Consider the following 12,292-nt stretch of genomic DNA (forward strand, 5'->3'; position numbering starts at 1 on the left):
ACTGAGCTGCAGCCCTCATAGAAGGTTAGAGTTGAAAGAGAACTCAGAAGTTCATCTAGTTTACCCCTTGCTCAAAGCAGGACTAACCCAAATAGATCATTCCAGCCATGGCTTTGTTAATCCCTCTTGCCTAAGGATGCAGAAAATCCCACTACCTTGGCAACAGTCATAGTAGTATATCTCCAGCCACACTTCAACTTCTGAGCTTTCATTATCTGTGGGTCCACTTCCTCCTTTGTGATGATGCCCATTGTGATGATGCCAGCAGCAGCAGTAACCATGGGATCGGGGGTTAGCCAGGCTGGGTGAATCCAGAGCCATCCCATGCATTGGGTGGTCTGGGGCAGCCTCATGGGGCCAGGGTATCCTGCAGGATTACTGGAGCCAGTAGGGGCCAGACCCATCCCCCGCACCCACCAGCAGTGCTGGGAGCTATGAGAAGTGGAGCGACCTGGCCCTAGCATGCTCCTTTCCACCATCTCCCAGTGATGAACAATGAAGTGGAACTCTCCACTTTTACTGCTGTTGTATCTTTCATATGCAGCACAGAAATCCAGGCACTTTAGTGAGTGAAAAAAACCCATCAGCTCACACAGCAGCACTGCTTCCCTTCCTATCAAACGGTATGTCTACACTATAGTGTTATTTTGAAATAAGGTCAATTTCAGTGGTATCTTTCACTGAGCTGTGAATAATAAGCTATTTTGAAATAACGTATCTACACACTGAGCTATTTCAAAATAAGCTATTTCGAAATAACTCGTCTACACACAAAATGCATTTTAAAATAGCTTTTTGCTATTTCAAAATAGCGCCTCCACACTGAGTGGATGCTGAATCGCATTTAGGGCTGGCCAGAACCAGGTCCAGCAGGATATCAGGTCAGGAGTTCCTTTGTGTGGCTGCTGCCTGAGGCTATCTGACACTTGTGCTTAAAGAGACTGCCCCTGGACAGCCAGTTCTAAGGTTTCCCTGCTTGCTTGCCTACCTCGATGAGGGACAGCAAAGCATTTTGTCTCTGAGTGCTCTGGTTGCCCTGACTCGGGACACCACAGCACTCTGCAACGTGGAGCCAAAGTTGCCCTTGGACACTCTGGTGCTTCTCGTGGATGTGTTACTGTGAGCCTGGCTGCACTTTTTGCAGGCTGCCACCCGGGAGGTCCATTGGGGGGCTGTCAGTATCTAGGAGGCCCTGTCGGAGAGCTTCCATCCTGAGGAGCATGAAGAGTCTCCCTGGTCTGCCCCACTGGGGGCTTGTGCCTCATCCCTCCCTCATGTCCTTCCACTTACCCCTCCCTAACCCCCCTTCCTTATGTAAAATAAAATACATGTATTTCATGAACACAAACTCTCTTTAGTTAACAAAACTGGGGGCGGGGAATGAAATTCTGGTGAGACTGGGGAAAGGAGGTGGGAGAGGAGAGGAGAGGAGAGGAGAGGAGAGGAGAGGAGGGAGGTGGAAGGGGGAAGCAAAGGGAAGAAGGGGGAGGGGAGGCCCAGGGCTCAGGGTTGGAGGTCTCGCCGGACCAACTTGATTTTCATGTGAACCTGCTCCTGGGTTCGCATGTGGCCTTTGGTGGCCACGCTGGCAGCTATCCTGCCATAGACGCCACATTCCTCCGTCTAGTGTGGAGATCATGGACATTGGGGGCATCCCCCCCAAACCTGAATAAGGTCCATGATCTTCACGCTGGACCAAGAAGGCACCCACCTTCTCCAGGCCCTGGCAGGCTCCTGGAAGCTGCAGACTGCTCCTGAGGCGTGATGGAGGGCTGGCTGCCAGTGGCTTGCTGGCTCATGTTTTGGGGCCACTGGGTCAGGTGCAGTGACTGCTGGCTCTGGGATGGTAGGCTCTGAACTGGCACGGGCACTGTGGCCAGAGTCAACCCCTTTAAGGGCTCCGGAGTGGAGGGACAGAGAGAAGTGGTTGAGGCTGGAGTGGACACCAGGGCATCTTGGGAAGGCTGGAGGCCCCCTGTTTCTATATAAGACTCTACACAGCACTTATTTAGAAATAGCTATTTCGAATTTGGCGTTATTCCTCTTAGAATGAGGTTTACCAAATTCAAAATAAGTACTCCGCTATTTCAAATTAATGTCAAAATAGCGGTTTGGCTGTGTAGATGCTAGTAAAGTTATTTCGAAATAACGGCTGTTATTTCTAAATAACTTTGCTGTGTAGACATACAAAGAAACCTCACAGTGTTACATCAAATGTCTGGCAGGCCTTATATGCATTTTCTGGTGTACCTACATATTACAGGTAATGGACGGAAAAGATGGCCAATGATTCAAGAGTTAGTCTGGACTCAGAGGAGCCAGGGTCAATTCCTTGCTACATGACGGACATTGCTGTCAGGCAAAACATTAATCTCATTTTGTGCTTCAGTTCTCCACCTATAAAAGGAGAATAGCAGCACAGGGTGAATACAATAAAGATTGGGAAGTACTCAGGGCATGTCTACACAGCAGGGCTAAAGTCGAAATAAGCTACACAACTTGAGCTATGTGAATTGCATAGCTTAAGTCAAAATAGCTTATTTTGGCTTTTGCTGCTGTCTACACAGCAGGAAATTGGAGAAAAAGAACTCTTCCTCTGACTTCCCTTACTCTTCGTACAATGAGGCTGTGTCTAGACTGGCAAGTTTTTCCACAAAATCAGATGACTTTGCAGAAAAACTTGCCAGCTTTATACACTGGCCGCTTGAATTTCCGCAAGAACACTGACAATCTCATGTAAGATCATCAGTGTTCTTGCTGAAATACTGTACTGCTCCCATTCGGGCAAAAGTCCCTTTTGCACAAATCATTTGCGCAAGAGGGCCAGTGTAAACAGCACATTACTGTTTTCTGCAAAAAAGCTCCAATCACTAAAATGGCGATCGGGGCTTTTTTGTGGAAAACCGCATCTAGATTGGCCATAGACACTTTTCTGCAAAGTGCCAATCTAGACGTGCTATTCTGAAAATGCTTTTAACGGAAAACTTTTCTGTTAAAAGCATTTTCGGAAAATCATGCCAATGTAGACGTAGCCTGAGGGTTACCGGAGTCAGAGTAAAAAGTCCTCCAGCTCGACATTATTTTGACATTATGTCATAATAACTGCTTGTAAAGTAGACACGGACTATGTTATTTCAGAATAGCATTATTCCTGAATAACATGCTGTTTAGACATAGCCTCAGATGCTATGATAAAGGGGGCCATTGAAGGACCATAAATAAATAACACAGAGCTCAGAGTCCAGATTCCCTCTAAGCTGCATGGCAGCACGGCCCTGCAGGTGCTTAATGAGCTCTGCCCAGGGGCTCAGGGCTGCCAGGAATGGAGTTGCCTGGCTGGGAGAGGGGCAATTCTCCCTCAGTTACAGCTTTGTCTCCCGCAGTGAGTATCTCTCAGGGAGCTGCTGCTGTAGCTGAAGGAGAAGTGCCCCTCCCCCAGCCAGGCAGCTCCATGTGCAACAACCCTGAGCCTCTGGGTTGCACTCATTAAACAGCTCCAGGGCCATGCAGCTTAAAGAGAACCTTGCTCAGAGTGTGACACAATATTCAAGAAAAGTTCCCCCACCACAGCGCCAAACAGAGAATAGTTTCCTGTTGTATTATATAGTCTGTGGTGTCCAACACACCAGCCACTAGCCACATGTAGATATTTGGCTGGTTGAATGTGGCTAGTTTACTAGAACTGGTTGGATACCACCGATAGATGGTGCTATGGATGCAACCCAGCCCCGCATTTGCAAACTCAGTGCCAGGTAGTTAAGACTCCTTGGTCCCTTTCAGCACTGTTGATTTCCAGGTTTGTCCCATTATACATCTTCATTTAATAAGAAATAAACTGAAAGGGAAAAGGAGTGCTTTCAGGCACACACCTCAGCTTTCTCTTCTGCATACACATTGCCACTTCCAGCACTCATGTCTGTGGACATTTGATAGAGCAATCTGGGGTGTTGGGAAGGGGTAGATTGGTAAAGGGAGTGATGGAAGGCTGAACTCCCAGAGAGAGAGAAAGAGGGTGCATGCAAGTTTTAAAAAAATCAATATTTGAATGAAATACACATTTAAAACATTCAGTAGCCCCCCAGGTAAAGCCTGAAGTTTTGGTTGAGCTTTGTTACAATAAGTTCTCCCTGACAACTCTCAGGTTTTAAGCTACCATCAGCAACTGTTCACTGATATTCTAGATGCTGTGATGTTTCAGTCTTTGAAAAGGAGAGTGAGAGCTGTTCCAACAAAAAACAAAATTTAAAGTGGTCCAAAAGGTCATCTTAGATGAATGTGGCTTAATTCTCTTGAAAAAAAAAACACATTTAAAGCTACTTATCTTCACTAACTTATTGTTTCAGAAAATGCCAGTGGCTACTAGGTCCCTTGCAACTTCCAAACTAACTCTTGTACTGGAAAGTTATATTTGAAAGTGGCTCGACTGTCAGAGAAAAGTTACTGAAAGGAAAAGATGAGCTACTGTGTGTGGGCAGGGAGATGGGCTCCAGAGGGAAAGCTACAGAGAAAAGTTACTTATCAAAGTAAATGAAAAGCATCATACTTCCAATGATGTTTTTACCAACCTTTATTATTCTGCCATTTTTCCCCACCTTCTCTAAGAAGTACTTTCCACAAGGGGCTGATAGAATATCCATAATAAAATAGACAAACATATTTTTAAAGAATGCTGCTGCTAAAACTAATGCATTCCAAAAGAACTATAATAATAAGAGCCTCCAGGGAGACATATGGGGAGACATAACTTTGGTAGTTGAAGATACATTGGATTGACTCAAAGTAGGTTCCCATGATGCTCTAGTTATTCTAATTCCTGCCTCTGCAAAAGTGATAGACTACATGGCCCCTCAAGACCCTGTCCTATCCTACATTTCTATGATCCTATGATTGTGTGAGGCTAAGTATGGGTGACAAGGATCACTCATGAGGATTCAATTGCAAGATCACAGGCAAAAACTTGCCAGGGCTCCCTTTATGAAGACATTAGCCAAGGCCTACTGAAGTCAATGAGAGTGTTTACATTGATTGTGCTGGAATTGAGAGCAGGCTTCACATCCTTTATTTTCTTGGCTTTTTGAATGCAGAGGGTTGAAAAGGTTCACTATGACCATTTATTAATGTAATAATATTGATATAGTAATACTATGTGTATGTATGTGTGTGTATATACATACCCCTCTCTGCACATTTGTACATAGTGCCACGCAGCATGTCTGGATGAAAGGTATTATAATTTTGTTTGGAATTTTTAAGCCACTTTAGAGAATTGAATTATCTGTTCTACCAAATTGGGACTACAACCAATTGCTTACAGTCTTTCTTATCCTACAGCACCAAGGGACCTCCCTTTTCACTTGGACGAATCCTCTCTAAGGCGAAAAGGACAGTTCATTCAACTCTTGGCTTTTATTCTGAGGCTGCCAATAAGGATACCAATTACTGCCAGTTATAGCGGTAATTGTGTTTTTAACCTTCCCTTTGAAGATGAGTGAGAATGCATAGGTTACAGAAGAGCCATCACACACATGATTATGATTTTTTGAACTACCCTCATCCTCTGGACTGCCTAATTGGTGGACATATAGAGAGGAGGCTCTATATCACAGGATCCCCTGAGCCATGCCGTCCTCAATTCCACTCCTGAATTTTAACACGTAAGTTTGACATGATAGTTTCTGACTTCCCGTCTCTAAGCAGGAAAAGAAAACAAATTCAGATGTTCATGAAGATACAAAATTTAGTGGGCTAGATCCCCAGCTGCCATGAATTAGTGTAGCTTGCTTAACAGCTGTGGAGCAACCTTGACTGACAGCATTGAGGATCTCAGTACAGTTTAAAAAACCCCAACAAATTTCCAGAATGACTCCTTGTTGATATTACAAAGCCGATCAATAGCTGCTAGAAACAATGTTTCGGGGAGATAATTAAAACGATCTTCTGCCTTGTTCTTTTAAGGAATGTGAATAAACTTGAGGGCCTCTTGAGATTCCTTCCTCATTTCTAGGAGTCTATGGCTTTAAGGACAGGATTCAATCTCTTGTAAAGTGGCCTGTACAGAGCCAGTTACAGTTGGCTGCCGTAATGTCAACATAGTCTTATACTTCAGTACTGCCCTAAGTACCTGCCTCCAATACAAGCTTGGAATGTAGCTGCTGTTGACTCTCCGTGATCAGAGTGCCCATCTCTATCATAGGTCCTGTCGTGCCTCAAAGTAGCAAGAATGGATTCCTGCATCTATGGTGGGTCCCCTTGCTGCTGTTTATCAGTTCAGTCATTGTGCCTATATGTGTACATATGGTATTTGCTATTCCCAGATATGAAGTGAGGGAGAATTGTGTACCTGCACAGAACCAAGGACTTCATGCCCATATCTGTCCATAAGTGTTGTAGAGAAGAAAACTTGTCTCTCCCTTAACTGATTATTGCCTCACTTTGATTCATGTATGGCTCCATTTAACATCTGCTGTGTCTGTGATAGAGTATTAATATTTCATCAAAACTTTGATGTGTTCCATCATTCAAAATACTCCAGCTAACAAAATTTTCAGTACATAAACAAGACTTGCTTACACTGATACTTCTTTACTGTTAATGGTTCATAGGTATTGACTCAAGGAGCTCAGAGGGCATAGTGTGTCTCTTATGTAGAAGTGCAATTGTTTTCTTCAATCAGACAGTTGCCAAGTAGACTTGGCTTTGATGTAGAGTGCACATTTGGTGACACTTATTTGGGGACCATAAACTAAAGCTAGCAACACGGCAGCTTTCTCAAGTGTTAGGTGGTCTAATTTTCTAGGTTCACTAGAGATGCCTGAGGCAGTTGCTTTTTGTTTATGGCTTACAAAGAGGCATTCATTAAAGTGACCTAGACCAGTGTTTCTCAACTAGTGGATACTCTAGAGAAGTCTGGGGGGTACGTCAACACAACTGAAATTTGGAGAAAACTGAATTTTTGTTTTAAGTTTTACAGCGCTTTATTATTTTTGTACTTTTTACACCCAATATTTGATCGCCCACCCGGCTACGATTAAGTTGCTTAAACAAATGTGTTGCAATGGTAGAAAAAAAAATGTGTGTTTGAAAACTGTAGGTACTGGGGGTAATTCTAATTGTTTTAAGGGGGTACTTCATAAAAAAAGGTTGAGAAACACTGACCTAGATGCCCATGTTTTTACTGGATTCTTGTTGGGCTAGGTGAACAGACTTTTAAAAAATAATATTTAGCTGCTGCAATTGGAAAGATTGACAGGATTGGCTAGAAGTACACCAAGAATGATACAATAAATATTTCATCTGGAAAGAAAAAGTCTATAATGGTTGTACTTTCTGAAAGGTATATGCTGGAATGGTAAATGTCAACATTTGGATGTTGCTAAGAAAGAGATTTAGTACTAGATGTCTGGAGGAGACAAAGCAGAAGCTGAAGTCATAGAGATAATGCACTAGTGTACTTCACATAGTATTTTTTTTTAAAAGAATGGGGTTCAAAGGCTCAGGAATGTTGATACAAAAATACTTTATACTCAAGAAAGAACTGCAAGTTTGCTCAACAATGGAGAACACTATTAGCAAGTAGTGTCTGTGAGCCTAATTTGCACACCAACATAAAGTTTCTTTCTATAATAGCCAATGGATCTGGTTGAGAAATGTGCTCCCCATCTGGAAAACTGCAATGAAACCAAAACAAATTTCGATCAAAATTTTCAGGAGGAACATTGAACTTTTAATCCATATATGAGAAAACCATATAAAATTCAGAGATTAGTTGTCTGACACAAACTGAAACTTTTGAGGAAATAACTTTCTATGAAAGTTTTTCTTCATCAAATGTGATTTCTCATGCAAAAATGTTGACAGAAAACGTTCAATTAACCTTAATGGCCACCACTACATTAGAAGAGGGACATGAATTTTTTTTGAGAAAGAAATAAGCAGATATGGGCCAGAAGCAGAAAGTTCAGGAGTTGGAATCTGAACATTATGACAATTTAGGGCTTTCAGAGATTGAGGCTTTTGTTTTGGGTCATCTGGAGAAACCAGACCTTCTATTCCTGGTGTGTATGAGGGAAGCTGATAAATAATTATAATTCAATATAAGCCTCAAAGTAGAATTTAAAGGGATTCTGAAAGCAGAATGCCACAAATGTCTGCCACCTCTAGAACAACAGACAGTCCAAATAAAAAAGCAACAAAACAAACAAACAAATATTCCTCCATCCCCCACTCTGGGCTAAATAGGCCTCTTCTCTCAGCTAAAAGGGTTTACACCTACCTCTGTGAGGGGACATATCTTTTGTACTCAGTGCTCATCCCTAACTCTAAAGCTGCCCTCTCCCACTTTTTAGGGTGCCTGCTGCTGGCCAGTCCCCATCTTCTCTGGATGCTCAATGTTCCTATGGAAGTCTAGCTGAAGGTCTCTCCTTAGGTTCTTTCCCGGGTTCTTCCTCACAGCCTTTACCAGGCTCCTTCACAAGCACCTTCTCACTGGTCCTTTTCTGAGTAAGCTGGGGAGCCAGCTACAAGTCAGAGCTGGGACTTCAAGTTCCAGCTGGCCCTGTGACACCTCCTATGTTTTACACTAGCGATGAAAAAGTCTCCTGAAAGTGCTTCCTAGGGCCAAAACTCAGGCCAGCATCCTGATCACTTCTGAAAGAAGTGAAACCTTTGATCAGCAGAGAGCAAACTGAACATGGAACTGGGCAGACAAATATATACTTCACAGCCGAGATAAGCAGTAAAAGTCACAAAGCTGCCCCGTAGAGGCAGACCATTCCCCAGGTAATGTAAAACTGCTATCCTTTCCCACAGCAACCTCCAGCACAGTTGGGCATGGCAAGGACAAAACGGGTATGGCATGGTTTCATTCCCTCGCCAGCAATCAATGGATGTTTTGAAGAGGTTTGTGGGAGTCCATTAAAGCTGATCTGTGGCCACTCTAATATATCATAGAATCACAGAAGAGTAGAACTGGAAGATACCTCGAGAGTTCATGAAGTCCAGTCTCCTGTCCTCACAGCAGGACCAAGCACCATCTAAATCTTTCATGATAGATGTCTATCCAACCTGCTCTTCAATATCTCCAATGAGGAAGATCCCATAATCTCCCTAGGCAATTTATTCTGGTGCTTAATTACTATGACAGGACTTTTTTCCTAATGTCCAATCTAAACCTCCTTTGCTGCAGTTTAAGCCCATTGCTTCTTGTCCTATCATCAGAGGTCAAGGAGAACAATTTTTCACCCTCTTTCTTCTAAAGTGCTAGGGATCAGCTTAGTTCTCAGGTGGGCCAAGGATTGGAAGAAACATAAAAGTGCCTGTAGCCCTTGTCTCTGGTTTTGTAGTAAGCACAGCTCAGCTGCAAAGGAAAATGTAACCCTATTTTAAAAAAAACAAACACCTCTATGTTTTTATAGAAGTGTTCTGTCTGCACTTCCTGGAGTTTTCTGACTGCATCTCAGCTCCACAGGAGACAGTAGTGCTTAGATTAATGCTCTGTTCACTGTCAGGCTGTGGCAACCTGCCCTCTCAAAACCAACAAGCCTCATTATTCACCTTGTACAGCCACTGTTCAGGGCTAAATATATCCATCCAGCTTACCACAAAGACTGAGGCTGGAAAAAAATGTTCAAGGCCATGCAGATAGTTGATGCTTTGTGCAAATGGGATCCAATAGAGCTGATGAAACAAAAGCCAGGCTGCTTTTTTTCAAGCTGTGTATCACAGCAAAAGGAAAGCACAGCAGTAATGGCAATGCACTGCCTGTTCTTCCTGTCTATACACCAGCTAAGAATTTCTCATTTAATTTATGGCTTGCTGCAGCGATTGCATGAAGTCACTGGAGTCCTTCAGACAAAGTCTGGAAGAAATAATTAACTTCCCTGAATAATTTGTCATGTTTAATCTTGGCACATTGAGATGCTGATGGTCATTTTCATTGCACCATACTAACAGCAAAGCCATTGGAAAGAAGCTTTGATGCTTGCTTTCTCCTAAGCTGTGTCTACACTGGGCCACTTATTCCGGAAAATCAGCCGCTTTTCAGGAATAAGCTGCGAGCTGTCTACACTGGCCCTTGAATTTCCGGAAAAGCAACGATGCTCTACTGTACAAAATCAGCCACTATTCCGGAAAAACTATTCTGCTCCCGCTCGGGCATAAGTCCTTATTCCGGAACACTGTTCCGGAAAAGGGCCAGTGTAGACAGCCCAGTAGTCTTTTCCAGAAAAATGACATTCAGGGCTCTTTTCCGGAAAAGCGCGTCTACATTGGCCACGGACGCTTTTCCAGAAAAAGGGCTTTTCCGGGAAAGCAGCCTGCCAATGTAGACACTCCTTTTCCGGAAATACTTATAACGGAATAGTATTCCGTTTTAAGCATTTCCGGAAATTCATGCCAGTGTAGACACAGCCCTAGAGTTTACCAGCATCCCTTGAAATATCACATATAGGGAACTACCAGGCTAGAGAAATGTCACTAGCTGTGCCAATAGCTTGGAATTTTGATTAGGAAATGGGTGGTTTAAGAGACGGCATTGTCTAGTGGTTAGACTATAAGGATCTAATAACCTGGGCTTTACACTGTATCACCTTGAACAAGTCACTTAAATCCATTGTGCCTTAATTTTCCCATCTGGAAAAGGGATAGAACAAACTTAAACATCTATATATTAATTTTGTGAGGTATAATTAATACTGAAAAAGTATTTAAATATCATAGACCAAGAGATTCTGTGTTAAAGTATTGTTAACTGTTAAATATTGCTGCCATCAAACCTCACCTTGCCAAACTCATACAAAACACCTGCATGCTCATACAAAATCTGGTACTTTTCAGTGTTCAAATCTACCAATCTAGATACAATAACTCTTCACCCATTTAAAAAATAAATGACTGACCCAGGTTAGAAGTTTCCAATGCCACTGTAGTAACTGGAGATCTAGTTAAATTGGATGCTCTCCAAACATAAGGCAAGTGGGCTCAAAAGAAAGTGATCTGACAATAAACTGGTTCTTTTTTAGCTTTATTCAAATCCATGCCAGAAAGAAACAAAGGATAATTCATTCATTACCAGCCTACTCCAGCTATGGAAAGAAATGACTTTTCACCATATTGAAATTAGTAGAACTTGTACAGTCGTCCTCCACTTCACAATTAGGCTGTGTCTAGACTGGCAAGTTTTTCCGCAAAAGCATGTGCTTTTGCGAAAAAACTTGCCAGCTGTCCACACTGGCCGCTTGAATTTGCGCAAGAGCACCGATGATCTAATGTAAGATTGTCAGTGTTCTTGCGCAAATACTATGCTGTTCCCATTCGGGAAAAAGCCCTCTTGCGCAAATGTATTTGCGCAAGAGGGCCAGTGTAGACAGCTAAAAACTGTTTTGCGCAAAAAAGCCCCGATGGCAAAAATGGCAATCGGGGCTTTCTTGCGCAAAACCGTGTCTAGATTGGCACGGACGCTTTTCCGCAAAAAGTGCTTTTACGCAAAAGCATCCATGCCAATCTAGACACTCTTTTTCGCAAATGCTTTTAACAGAAAAACTTTTCCGTTAAAAGCATTTGCAGAAAATCATGCCAGTCTAGACGCAGCCTTAGAGAGAGCAGTAAGTCACAACATTTCAGCTGCTAATATAATTCCAAAATTTTCAAAGATTAGAAATGTTTGGATTTGAGATTTTGGTTCTGGCCAGCTTCTATTGAGAATGCCAAAAATCCTCACTGAATGGTTATCACAGATGTCTCATTAACCTGGTAGATTATGCATAGGCATCTAGAAATAATCATTTGAAGATCAGAGCGGGGGAGGAGGGGATATCAGATATGAAAGATCATGCAGAAACCTTGTGAAAGATGACAGTATTACACATAGTAGGCAGCTAGAAATAGTCACTTGAGGATCTGGCAAAAAAATATAAACTCCCACAGTCTCATTATCTTTTGATATTTACAATTAAAAAAAAGCATTGTCTAACTTAAGACATTGGTTCTATGTACCAAGCAGATAAAAGCTGCCCCTTAAAATGTATGCTAGTATTTTATAGACATACACCTAGGTAATCATGACCCAACCCTGCTTTCACTGACCTCCATGGTAAAATTGTGATAATTTCTGTATTTCTCTTTGTAATAAATGTATGGCAGTTTAAGACATTATAGACATTAAACTGCATGCATACAGTAAAGGCAAGGCTTGAAATACCATCACCCACTCCCACTGGTGAGTGGGAAGCTTGCCTTGGCAAATGGTGGATATGACAGGATCCATCTTTGCAGAATTAAATTTTTGCTGTTTATT

General features: G+C 42.5%; 1 long non-coding RNA gene across 1 annotated transcript; it reads left to right on the top strand.

Moving 5' to 3' along the window:
• Nucleotides 1-294: 294 nt before the first annotated feature.
• On the top strand, nt 295-5,984 carry LOC142826504 (uncharacterized). The gene is made up of 2 exons (XR_012900685.2): nt 295-623; nt 5,332-5,984. It is a non-coding gene; the product is annotated as an uncharacterized LOC142826504 (long non-coding RNA).
• Nucleotides 5,985-12,292: the final 6,308 nt, after the last annotated feature.

This window comes from Pelodiscus sinensis, chromosome 1 (assembly GCF_052426305.1).
Source record: "Pelodiscus sinensis isolate ZL-2025 chromosome 1, ASM5242630v1, whole genome shotgun sequence".
Classification (NCBI taxonomy): Eukaryota; Metazoa; Chordata; order Testudines; family Trionychidae; genus Pelodiscus; species Pelodiscus sinensis.